Genomic DNA, 12,928 nt, shown 5'->3' with positions numbered 1-12,928 from the left:
TATCATTCAGAGCACACAATTGTGCTTCTTCTTATATGGAGAAAATAAGGAATGTTGATGTGTTATCCTTTAATAAACCTCTTCCTACTTACAGAAAAATACCAATTCTGCAGGCCTGTTTTGCTATCCTTTCCTGCTCAGTAGACTTTTTCTCTCTTCTTTGCTGATAATCTATAAAAAATTAAAATCACATTTTTGTGGATGATTTGAAATAGCCAGCAGTTTATATGCTTGAATTGAAAAATGGAAAATAAAGTATATGGAATATACTGCTAAGAATAATCTTAGGTCTCTCTGCCCTAACCTATACTTGAATACAAATTTTAGGATTTCATATGCATTATTCATCTCACTTTTTAAAAATAATTGCAGAAGAAATGTAATTTTAGACATAGAACAAGGAGCAGCAATCGATTTGGTCCAGCTACACTATGAAGCTACTCCAGATGACAGGCAAAGGCTGAGGCCACAGTCCTCTTATGGGGTAACATTCAGTGAGAATGATGAACTGTTCTCTTTCATGTGTCTAATGTTAGGTGCTTCAAACTTTTTCCCTCAAATCTGGCTTTCATTAATTATATTGAGAATCAGTTTATTTTTACTTTTTCTTTCTTAGATTTTTATTAAATTTATTTGAGTGACATTTGTTAATAAAATTATATAGGATTCAGATGTACAATTCTATAATGCATCATCTGTTTACTGCATTGTGTGTTCACCACCCCAAGTCAAGTCTCCTTCCATCAACCATTTATCCTCTCTTAACCCTCTTCTACCTCTCTCCCACTCCCTTTTCCCTCTGGCAATAACCATACTGTTGTCTGTGTCTGTGAGACTTTTTTCCTCTTAATTCCTTCACCTTTAAAAAAAAATATTTGATTTAATTGTTGTTCATGTACAATTTCTGCTTTTTACTCCCATCCCAGCCCACTCCCCCAGCCTTCCCTACCTCCTTCCCATTTCCATCCCCTTCTTGTTTGTGTCCATGTGTCCTTTATACTTGTTCCTGCAAACCCTTCCCCTTTTCGCTTGAAATTCCCTCCCCTCTCCCCTCTAGTCACCATCAGTTCTGTTTTTAATTTCAGTGTCTTGGGTTATATTTTGCTTGTTTGTTTTGTTGATTAGGTAGTGAAAGACAGATACCATATGATGTCACCTTTAAACAGGAAATCCTCACCTTTTTGTCAGACTGGTACAGCCACTGAGGAAAGCAACATGGGGTTACCTCAAAAAAGTAAAAATGCAACTGCCTTATGACTCAGTCATCCCACTTCTGGAAAAACATCTGAAGAAACCCAAAACAACTAATTCAAGAGTTTCTAAAAGAAAATCATGAACCCAACATTTTTCTCCTCTTAATTTTTGAATATTTCCATTTGATGGTATATGAGAGCAAACACCCACATCCAACTGAACAAAATGCAATGTCAGGAATCAGGAACAATAGGGGAGTACATTTAATAGAAACCTTCAGTCTGTATTCTGGTCTCAGATGTATCTCCAATCATCTATTACCTTGAGTAAGTCAAATGATCTCTGAAGTACTCAGGTTACTTATGAACCTAGTTATAAAGTTGCCCTGGATAATCTCTGGGGTCCCATTCTGGTCTAACATTGTATGACTATATTTACTTAAATGACTTCTGCATATCGATACCATCAACACTCAAAGGACACTGCTATGAATTCAACAAGCATATTTTTCTGGTACTCCCTTGAAGGCCATGATATAGCCAGAAATACTGCAGAAGGTTCAACAATATATTAATATTTATTTTTTGTTTTAGTTTTAAAGATTCCAATTTTCTTTCATCTCTGATGCTGCTATGGTGATATAACTCACATAAATAATTTATGTTCTTCAATTAATTTAAAGGAGGATTTTTTAATTTAAGAACATAAAGGCTGGAAAATGTCACCCATAATATTTAAGTGCTAGTAAGAAAGTCACAGATTATGAGAACCATTTTTTATTAATATAAACCTAACGCAAAGCTAAAATCTATTTCTAAGCATAGTATTAACTCCCCAACATTCAATTATAATCAAAACTATTAACTTGCCTAAAAAGGCAACATTTGGATTATTTGCATAACTTAGTGAACATATAATTTTCAAATAATAATGTCATGATGTTGTAATGTGCACGATTAAAAGATGCATTCTAAATGCAGTATATTAATAGATTTTAACACAAAAAGTATGAAAAGATTACAGGTGTGGTTTTAGATTCCACATTGCAACGAACCACTTGTCATCTTGCTAAGTGCTGAAAAACAATCACAATTATAAGAAAATGTTAAAATATACCTCCCTTTTACTTCTTATCTGGGTGAGACTAAATATCTTCATATTAGTCAGCAAAATATCACATTCAAACATATTGAGTGAAACAAACAGTTGCATGAGCCTAGCTGTTATTAAGCCAACACATTAAAAAGATTAACAAAAAATTAAAACAATACCATGAAAAAAAATTGCAAAATGTATGTTTATTTATGCTAACATGAAATCAGGTTATTACTGTTATCTTAAAATAAATTTGTTAGTATATTTAATTTTTCAGTTTTATTTTCTAATGTAGTAAATACTATATATGATCTCATAGAACAAAACTCTTTGACATTCTAAAAGAAATTTAAGGATATAAGAAACCTTAAAATCAAAGATTTTCAGAACCTCTAATCTTCACTGTAAAAATTATTTTATTTATAACAATGTATTTAAATAAAAAGTGTAAACAAAGTATAACAGATGTATAATGGCACCATACATATTAGCTACACTTATGTATCATGTATAAAAGGTGTGAATAGAAATGCACTAAAAACAATATTTGCAAGGCAGAACTGATGCAAACAGGAAGTTCATGGTGAAAGTCCTATAACAAGCATGCTAAGTTTAGCATGCAAATAGAATAAATTCTCATACATTTCATAGAGTCTCAACTGTATTTCCATTTCCTTTGTTTTATTGTTGACACTATTACAGATGTCCCTCATTTTTCTATCTTTATTTAAATACCTAGATATATTTAGAATAGCTGATTTAAGTCTTTATCTGCTAGCTCAACAAACTCCTGTCAAAGTTTGTGTCTGCTTTTACTAACTGATTCCCTTGCTGGTTTGGGTTATAATTTCCTTCTTCTTGTGTCTAGTAGTTTTCTCAGTGTCCGCTTTCCTTTCCCTTTCTTCCTTCCTCCCTTCCTCTCCTCTCTCCCTCATCTCCAGTCTCTCTCTCTCTCTCTCCTTTCTGTCTTTCTTCTTTCTTACCTTTCTATAGTGAATGTTTTAGATGCTATATTGTTGAGATTCTTACTTTGTTGTCTGCCTTGAATGTGTATTGAGTGCTTTTCTTTCTAGTGAAAAGTTATTTACTATGTATCACCTCAATTCCTGTCACATTTTATTTAGGCCCATATTCTTAAAGCAGTGGCCTTTTTGGACTCTTAGTTGTATGCTGGGGAGATTACTTAGGCTTCTTCACTCTGACTTGTCAGAGCTCTAATAATGTCTTTTGCACGCACATCTTTGGCAATCTCTACCCAGCTCAGACAACTGCACAGGCCCTTCCTGGTGAACTTAGCATATCTAATCTAGACTCAAGCATGCATAGTTAATAGTCCGTCAAACAGGTGTAATTATACTATTTCTTTGGCCCTTTATTGTGCAGCACTCTCTTCATTTACATGCGGAATCTAAAAACCAAAATAAATGAATTAGCAGAACAAAACCAAACTCATAGATACAGAGATATTTTGACAGTTGCCAGATGGGAGGGATTGAAGTGAGATGGGTGAAAAAGGTAAAGGGATAAGAAATGCAAATTGTTAGTTGCAGAGGGTGAAGGTGAAGTGAGAAGACATACCGTAGTAGTTGCAGAATAGCCATGAGGATGTAAAGTACAAAATAAGAAATATAATCACAGTATTTCAATAACTTGTAATGATATCAGGTGGGTATGGTACAGTTCTACAAATTATAGTTCTTGTGACTGCTCCAACTTCCTATTCCAGTTTCCTACTTACCAAGGCTGTTGCTCATTATTTTGGCTCCACTTACCGTTCCATGGTTTAAAGAAGGCTCATTATGCAGTCAAACATAACTTGGGGATTTACTTTGTATGTGACTCATTTCTTGAGTATGACAGACCTACATTTCTATTTTCGTTTTAAAAAAATACTTTTATTGTTTAATCTGTTACAGCTGTCCCAATTTTTCCTTCTTTGCCCTCCTCCACCCATCCCACACCCCACTCCTAATCTCTATTTTAATTTATATTCTAATTCCGGAAAATAAAATATTTTTTCCATTTTTATACTTTAATTTTTTTTTAACTTTTAAGTTACAGTTGACATACATTTTATTAGTTTCAGGTGTACACCTTCATGATTAGACATGTTATAACTTATTAAGTGATCACCCAGATAAACCTTGGTATTTAAGTAATTATAGATGGGAAAGGGAAGCAAAGGGACTTAGACATTGAGTTTAATAAACTGGGAAGCAGGAGCCTGTTTGCTTCACCAGGAAGCTATAGCTTTTCACACTCTGGGGGATTATAGCACTGTGCTCTGCCAAGGGTATTAGCACTCCTCCCTTCCTTGCTCCACTGCCAGAATGCTAGGTGGGGGCAGGGAAGGCAGGCATATAAGTAATAGAAGTCAAAATGGTGCAGGAAGAGGTGCTTCACCGAAAATTTCTGTCAGTCTAGCTTGGGGAAGGAAAGATGAAATTGATTGGGGAGTAGATCCCATGAAAGCCTGGAAAGTTAATTGATTGTTTTGAAAAAGCACTTGGTCTGTCCCAAACCTAAATTAATATAACCCCAGGGGAACAAAGAAGCACACACTCTCTCTTCCATGGCTTCACTTCCTTGTGCACTCATGCATCCTCTCTCCACTGCCGTGTGGTCTCAGCAGCCATGGAGCCCATGGCCATGGAAACTCCACAGGCAGCTCCAGAGGGAGGCTGAATACCCATAGCATAGCAATAGACTGCAACTGGAATATACACTAAGCTAACCAGATGCTGGACTGGAATGCACACTGGTTTTGTTTTGGCCTTGCTGAATGTAAGACTAGACATTTTCCATGGTGAGATGATGAAGATGGGGCGTTGGGAAGTCAGGAGGGGAATCTTTTCATTTTACATTATTATAAAGTTTACCAGGACCCCATCCTCCTGTACATGTCTCAGGAGATTCTTTTCCTTGTAACACTGCAGAACATCATTTTCTATTGATAACAAATGTAGTATCTAGTACCATATGGTATCATACATAGTTAGTGAAATATTATTGATTATGTTTCCTATGTTATACTTTATATTCTCATGACTATTCTTCATTACCTATTGGTACATCTTAATCACTAAACCTTCACCCTCTGCAACTAACATTTGTATTTCTTAATCCTTTACCTTTTTCATCCATCTCACTTCAATCCCCTCCCATCTGGCACTGTCAAATATCTCTGTATCTATGAGTTTTGTTTTGTTCTGCTAATTCATTTATTTTGGTTTTTAGATTCCACATATAAGTGAATTCATATGGCTTTTGTCTTCCTCTGTATGATATTTCACTCAGCACAACACCCTCAGAGTCCATCCATGTTGTTTTAAATGGCAAGATATCTCTCCTTTTTAATGGGTGGGTTATATTTTATTGTATATATCACCAGTTTTTCTTTATCCATTCCTCTATTGATAGGATGCTTGGGTTGCTTCCATATCTTGGCTCTTGTAAGTAATGCTGCAATTAACATAATAGCTATATATGTCTTTTTGTTTTAATGTTTTGGGTTTCTTCAGATAAATACCCAATGTGAAAATTGCTGGGTCCTTTATCTCTTGTTATATAGCCTTTGTTTTAAACATCTATTTTGTCTGGTATAAAATGTTGTTACCCCCCCCCCTTTTGTTTGTTTGCTTCCATTCTTATGTAATATCTTTTTTCATCCCTTTACTTTCAAGTCTATGTCTTTCAATCTGAAATGAGTCTCTTATTGACAGCAATGTAAGGATCTTGTTTTGTTAACCATTCAACCTTCATATGCCTTTTTATTGGAAGCATTCGCATTTAAAACAGTGTGTTGATAGATGTATATTTATTGCCATTTTTAATTCATATTGATCTTCTTCTTCTTATTCTTCTTCAAGAAGGTCCTTTACATTTTTTTTTGTATTAATGGTTTGGTAGTGATGAACTCCTTTAGCTTTTTCTTGTCTGGGAAGCTCTTTGTCCTTCAGTTCTAAAAGATAGCTTTGTTGAGCAGAGTAATCTCAGTTGCAGGTCCTTCTTTCATAACTTAGAATATTTCTTGCCATTTCCTTCTAGCCTGAAAAGTTTCTGTTGAGAAATCAGCTGACAATCTAATGAGAGCTTCTTTGTAGATAACTACTGGCTTTTCTCTTGCTGCTTTTAGGATGCTCTATCTTTAACCTTTGACATTTTAATTATGATGTTTCTTGGTGTGGACCTGTTTAGGTTCATCTTGTTTGGGACTCTCTGTACTTCCTAGACTTCTACATCTATTTCCTTGGCTAGGTTAGGGAAGTTTTCTGTCATTATTTTCACATATGTTTTCACTCATTGCTCTCTCTCTCATATCCTTTTGGCATCCCTGTGATGGGAACGTTGGTATTTTAAATTGTCCTGAAGATTTCTTATACTATCCTCATTTTTTTGCATTCTTTTTTCTTTTTTGCTGCTCTGATTGGGTGTTTTTTGCTTCCTTATATTTCAAATCTCTGATTTGATCCTCTGTACCATCTACTCTTCTATTGATCCTTTTAATGTATTCCTCATTTTAGTTAGTATGTTCTTCATTTCTGACTGGTTCTTCTTCATGTTTTCTAGTTCAATTTTTATGCTTCCCATCTCTTTCATGAAGTTCTCACTAAGTTCATTTACTCTCCCCCTAAGTTTATTGAGCATCCTTATAATCAGTGTTTTGAACTCTGCATCTACTAGATTGCTCATCTCCATTTTGTTTAGTTCTTTTTCTGCTCTTTCATTGGGACACATTTTCCTTAAAATATTTTGGCTGCCCCCCTGTATTTATTTCCATGTATTAGATAGAACTGTTATATCTCCCAGGCTTGGTAGAGTCTTATGTAACAGGTGTCCTGAGGGTCCAATGGCTTTGCCTACCTGGTTACTGAGCTGCATCCTCTGCTGTGGCACATAGATTTGGAAATCTAAGAGACTGGAAAATGGGAAAATTGCAACCAATCATTAGGTCTTTAAAAACACTTATTGTACAGACATATACATTTTAATAGACATAAATTGGACGTAAACCATGGGGAAAAAAACAGGTGAAGACAAATTTTTCAGAGGTACCTAATTTAAAGTGCAAAGATTATACCACACACATGAAAAATTAAATTATTTAGGCCTGGGTTTCCTAAATTGAAGCAAATGGATATAAATAGACTGTTAATGAATCTCTTGAAATTGCTTGTAAAATTGAATGTAGGTGGGTAACACTGAAAATAATTTTAGCAATAAAATTACTGTAGCTCCTATTAGTTTCTCTAAGAAATACTACAGCATACAATAAATAACTGATTGAAAAAGTTTACTTTCCTTCTAAAAATGGCTACCATAAAGAATAAAATATGAGAAAAATAAAATAAAAATGATAAAGTTATAACAGAATAGAAAAACTTGGCAAATATCAATTTTCATACTATTATTATGTCCATTGGCCTTTACATAACTCAGAATAAGTCAATAATATTAAAATATTTGTATGTATATGTGATAAAGACATTTTAAAAAATAGGAGTGTTTTTATTTTTATTTTCTTCTTTAAACAAGTTTGGTTTGTTGGTAATGGTATATCAAATTTTTAACTCTTTAAATACAGTTTTTAGCCATGTTTTGAGTCTTTGTAGAGTGGTAGCATAAATAAATTCTTACCTTTTTTTCAACTCCCTGAGTAAATAGATTTGTTGGTAATTCTTTTGAAAATACTATTACTAGCTTTCCTCTGGGACTTTTTTCTAATCTGTTTTTAGAACTGTTTAAAATATGTCACAGTTATTTTGACTACAGAGGAGAAAATATTTCTTGATTAAAATGGTAAAAGAGGAAAGTTTCTTTTTACCATCAGAAATAATACTATTCCTAATCCAAAGATAAGATTTGGATGAATAATAATTTACTTCTGAAAAAGACCTTTGCAGTCAACTACTTAGAAATAAACACTTCAAAAATATTTAACTGATTTTTCTTGTGTACCTTCATTTCAAAGTCTGAATATGCATTCTTTAAATATTATATATAGAAAGCTGATTGACATTTTAATGGAAGAAGCCTACTTGAAGCCTTTTTAAGTAAATTTTGCTTGATTTTCTGGCTTATGAAAATATAAGATACATTCAGTAATGCATATCACTCTGAAATTGTGACAATTGTGTTTGTTTACATGTGAAATGAGGATATTCTCAAAGAGCTAAAAGTATATTTACATATCATGTAATTTCTAGTTCCATAAAATTAAATGTGAAAAATGTATATAAATTAATAAACAGATGCTCCTCAGCGTATGATGGAGTTACATCCAATAAATATAAGTCTAAAATGCATTTAATACACTTAACCTATGAGACATCATAGCTTAGCCTGGCTCAGAACATGCTCAGAACATGTACATTAGCCTATAGTTGGGGAAAGTTATCTAATGAACAAAACCTATTTTATAACAATGTTGACTATCTCGCATAATTTATTGAATACTGTACTAAAAGTTAAAAAAATAGAATTATTTGTGGGTCCTCATGTGTTTTCCTTCAAGATTTTTCAAATTGGTTTTTCCGTGATGTTATCTGTTTTGTGTTAATGCTGCACCTGTGCTTTTCACTCTTTATCAATTTACTTGCTTTAATTTATGTTTTCAAAATTGTGTAATTGAATTTAAGCTTCATGACTATATAAAATGAGATAAATCATTCAGAGTCATCATGAATGTAGCTACATTTCATACAAATATATGTGAAGAAACATCAGATTTTTCAAACTCTAATTCTGCTTTGAAATGTGATGATTTTTGATTTCCCAAAGTAACATTTCCTTGAATATTTTGTGACATACAACTTTTAGGTGTGTAAAGCTAAAGTAAATTACCTATGAATGTGCCTCAACAAACTGGATTGGCAATTGAGAAAATTCATGTGCTAAAAAAGCCATTTTCTTGATGATCACAGCTAGATATCTGTCAAGTCTGTTTTACTTTAAACTCTTTAGACGTAGCAATGCTGAATCATCATCAATCATTTAAAAATATTAAATGCATTTCTTGTCTGCTGCAAAGCATTAGAAATAGCCAATTATGTGCCATACAGATTAATGAAAGTAAAAATTACAGGATAGATGTTATACTTTACTGATTTTATTTAAGGGCATCTACATGCACTTCAGTAGATTTTGGCTGCTTTACCTACAAATACAGTGAAAACTTAACAGACTAGAGAGGGGTAGGAAAGGCCCATTTGTGAATATTAGATGAAAGTGTTGTCTCTGATGTGTCTGTGATCACACTGGGCTCATTAAAATATGCAAACACAACTCTCAGGTGAGACGGAAGGCCATTGATATGAGAGCAAGCACACGCTATTGCACTCACTTGATCCAGGTATTTTTGTAACAACCAAAAGTGATAAAGCTTTGTTGTTAATTAAGATCTGAAGCAATAACCGAGGCAGGAGGAAAAAAAAGCTTTTTTGATGTTTAACTAAAAAGACCATACTAAGTGGTAAGGCCAGATGCTATAGACTAAGCAAACAGCTACACTATATCAAGGATTCTCTTTGTTAAAACACCTCTTCTTTTCTAAGCCTTTTGGAAATACATGTAAAAACCTCTTTTATGTTGAAATTTTTGAATAAATAATTCTTTTTCTGATTTTACACTTGTAATTTATTTAGGCAACTCTGTCAGAAATGGCAGTGTTCTGAACTTGTACCAGGTTATCCTTTTGTCAAGTGGTGAAAACCGAGAATCTTCAGTAGGTTTTTTTGGTTTGTTTTTTAGTACTTTTTCATCTGAAGCAATGTCAAGGCATCGACTCTCTACCTGAGAAAGTGGAGATTACAGAGAGTAGTAATTAAGATTCAGATCACACCTCCTTCTTGGCTTATTTAAGGTTTTCAATTCCTGATATATTTATTAAAAATTCTCTCTTTTACTTTACTAATTACCAAGGACTGCAAGGCTGGCAGAGCTTTACTGTGATTGAAAGACTATATTAAGTGTTGAGAGACAGTGGGGGAAGGGGCGGGGGGAATGGAAACAACTGTACTTGAACAACAAATATATATATTTTTTAATTAAAAAAAAAAAAGAAGCAAACCAGGCAAGTAAAAGCTAGGTTTATTGCAGCAGGCATTGTTTAACTTAGCTTTCTAGGGCTCCCAGAAAACCCCCCTCATTCTGGTTTAAACCTTCTGGAAACAAGAAAACAAAAGGAGGAAATTTCACTTCTAGCTGTTTAGCTTTCCACACAAAAAGTGACCTGCATTTTCCTGTCCTCTGTCTTTGTTTATGTGGCTCTAAGTTAGTGGTTTGATCTAAGCCTCTTTGATCTGATGGCTTGGTATTATTGATTATAGTCAGAATATAGCTGTGAGGCCTAACCATTCATTCATACACAGAGGGATAGAAGAACCAATTTGTTATAAAGTATAAGAAGAAATAAAATATGATGGGGTTCTATAAATAACTTAAGCAGAACTGCAATTGTTTCCTTTAAAGGGAAGTGAGTACAGACAAGTTTTTATATTTTCATAGTAATATTATTTTAATATTATTTTAGCATTTAAGTTTTTGTGTAGAAAGCTAAGAAACCAACAGATATCTAACATTGAAAAATCAAGAAGAGAAGCATAAATGTGATAAACTAAAATAGATAAAACAAAAATATTTAAAGACACAGGTAGAGATAGTGGGTATAGAAGGACAGGTATATATACCACTACTTTTTCCTTGATGTGTTTATTCTTTCACAAATACCACACCATCTTTGTTACTGTAGCTTTATAAAAAGTCTTAAAATCAAGTAGTATAAGTCCTTGCATTACAGGACAGAGGTCAGCCCAGAACAGATCTGCCTCTAGCCAGCTTGTATTATGTGGGTTTTCTACTTTGTGTAGGAAAGATTTCACAACATGAGTCCAGGTGATCTTGAGAGAACATTTATTAAAGATGGGACCAGTGCAACAAAACAAGGACTAAGAAGTCGCAGGAGAGTAACAGGAGAGAGCCTGTGCAGTCAGTGCTCGGCTTTGGCTCTCTAGAAATGTTATAGGAAAGGAGCGAGCCAAGCCCCGGCTGCTGTTCGCTTACGGGAAAGTGACAGGATCAGAGGGTGGATCTAAAGCCGCCTGCTGCTTCCCAGACTGCAAGTCTCAGAGGCACCCCTTAGAGTTTAAGAGGTTCATTCCCGGGGAAGGGTCACGGCATATTCTAGAGGGAGACAGCCCTGAGTCTTTGTCCTGAGGGCTTTTTACATTTTTTTCTGTGCATAAGAATCTTGGGGGATGGCTTCTGCAAAAAATTTATCAGCTTCAAGGTGCATTTTTAATATGCTGATGTGTCCAAATGATATCCGTTGGGCTGCTGTGCTGTTCTACTTTTATCTTGGGACTGGCTTTTAATATGTTTGTTTGTTTGTTGTTTGTTAGTTAGTTATTTGTCCCCTGACTTCATCTGTCCTTGGGTTTAGCTGGCACAAATGGCATAAGTTGGTTAGGGGAAACAAGGTCTTGCACTTCACCAGCTTGGCTGTAAATTGCTCAAATTGTTTGGCCATGTTTCATTTCCTTGCCTCAGTTTTTCCATTCCAGTTGCCCAGGAAATTTCATAGCTTTTTACTATTCTGGCACACTTGTACATTGCTATTTTTCTTTAGTATTTTATTATTTTTTCAATGCTGCTTATCTTTCCATATAAATATTAGAATCATATGGTTGATAATTACAAAATAATAACTGGCTGGAATTTGACTGGCATTTCATTGAATCTCTAGATCAAGTTAGAAGGAAAATGACATCTTGATAAAGTTGAATATTTCAATCTATAAATATGTAATATCTATCCATTTATTTAGATCTTCTTTGAATTTTTTCATGCAATTTTGTCGGGGTTTTGTTGCATATAGATCCTGTGTGTATTTAGTAGATTTATACCTAATATTTCATTTTCTTAGTGCTATGGATATTGACATTGTGATTTTTCTATTAGAAAATCATGTCTTCTGTGAGCAGATTTATATCTGTTTCTTAATTACATACTTCATTCCTGTCTAACTGCACTAGATAAGAGTTCCAGTACAATGTTGAAGAGCCATAGTGAGAGGGCATGCCCTGGCCTTGTTCCTGATGTTGGAGAAAACATCCAGTTTTTGTCATTAAGTGAGGTGTTAGCTATGGGCTTTTTGTCAACACCCTTTATCAAGTTAGGGAAGTCCCTCTACTCCTAGTTTGTTGAGAGTTTTTATTTTAATTCTGTTGAATCTTGTCAAATGCATTTATCATCAATGGGTACATTTATACTATTTTTCTTTGTTAACCTGCTGGTGTGGTGGAATATACTCACTGATTTTCAAGTTTTGAAAGAGTCTTGCTAGAGTAAATACCTGAAATACATCTCACTTGGTCATAGTGTATACTTTTAAAATAAATTATTTATACTTATTTGCTACTTTTGAAGATTTTCCACCTATGTTCATGAGATACCAGTGTATGCTTTTTGATTTTTGTGAGATATATATATGTGTGTGTGTGTGTGTGTGTGTGTGTATTTGTGTGTGTGTATTTAATATAAGAATGATCTGGTCTTATGAATTGAGTTAGTAATGTTCCTTCTGTTTTATTTTCTAGAAATGATCATGTAGAATTGATAATATTTCTTTCTTAAATATTTG

This window comes from Phyllostomus discolor, chromosome 4, assembly GCF_004126475.2.
Source record: "Phyllostomus discolor isolate MPI-MPIP mPhyDis1 chromosome 4, mPhyDis1.pri.v3, whole genome shotgun sequence".
NCBI lineage: Eukaryota > Metazoa > Chordata > Mammalia > Chiroptera > Phyllostomidae > Phyllostomus > Phyllostomus discolor.
This window is presented reverse-complemented; position numbering follows the sequence as displayed.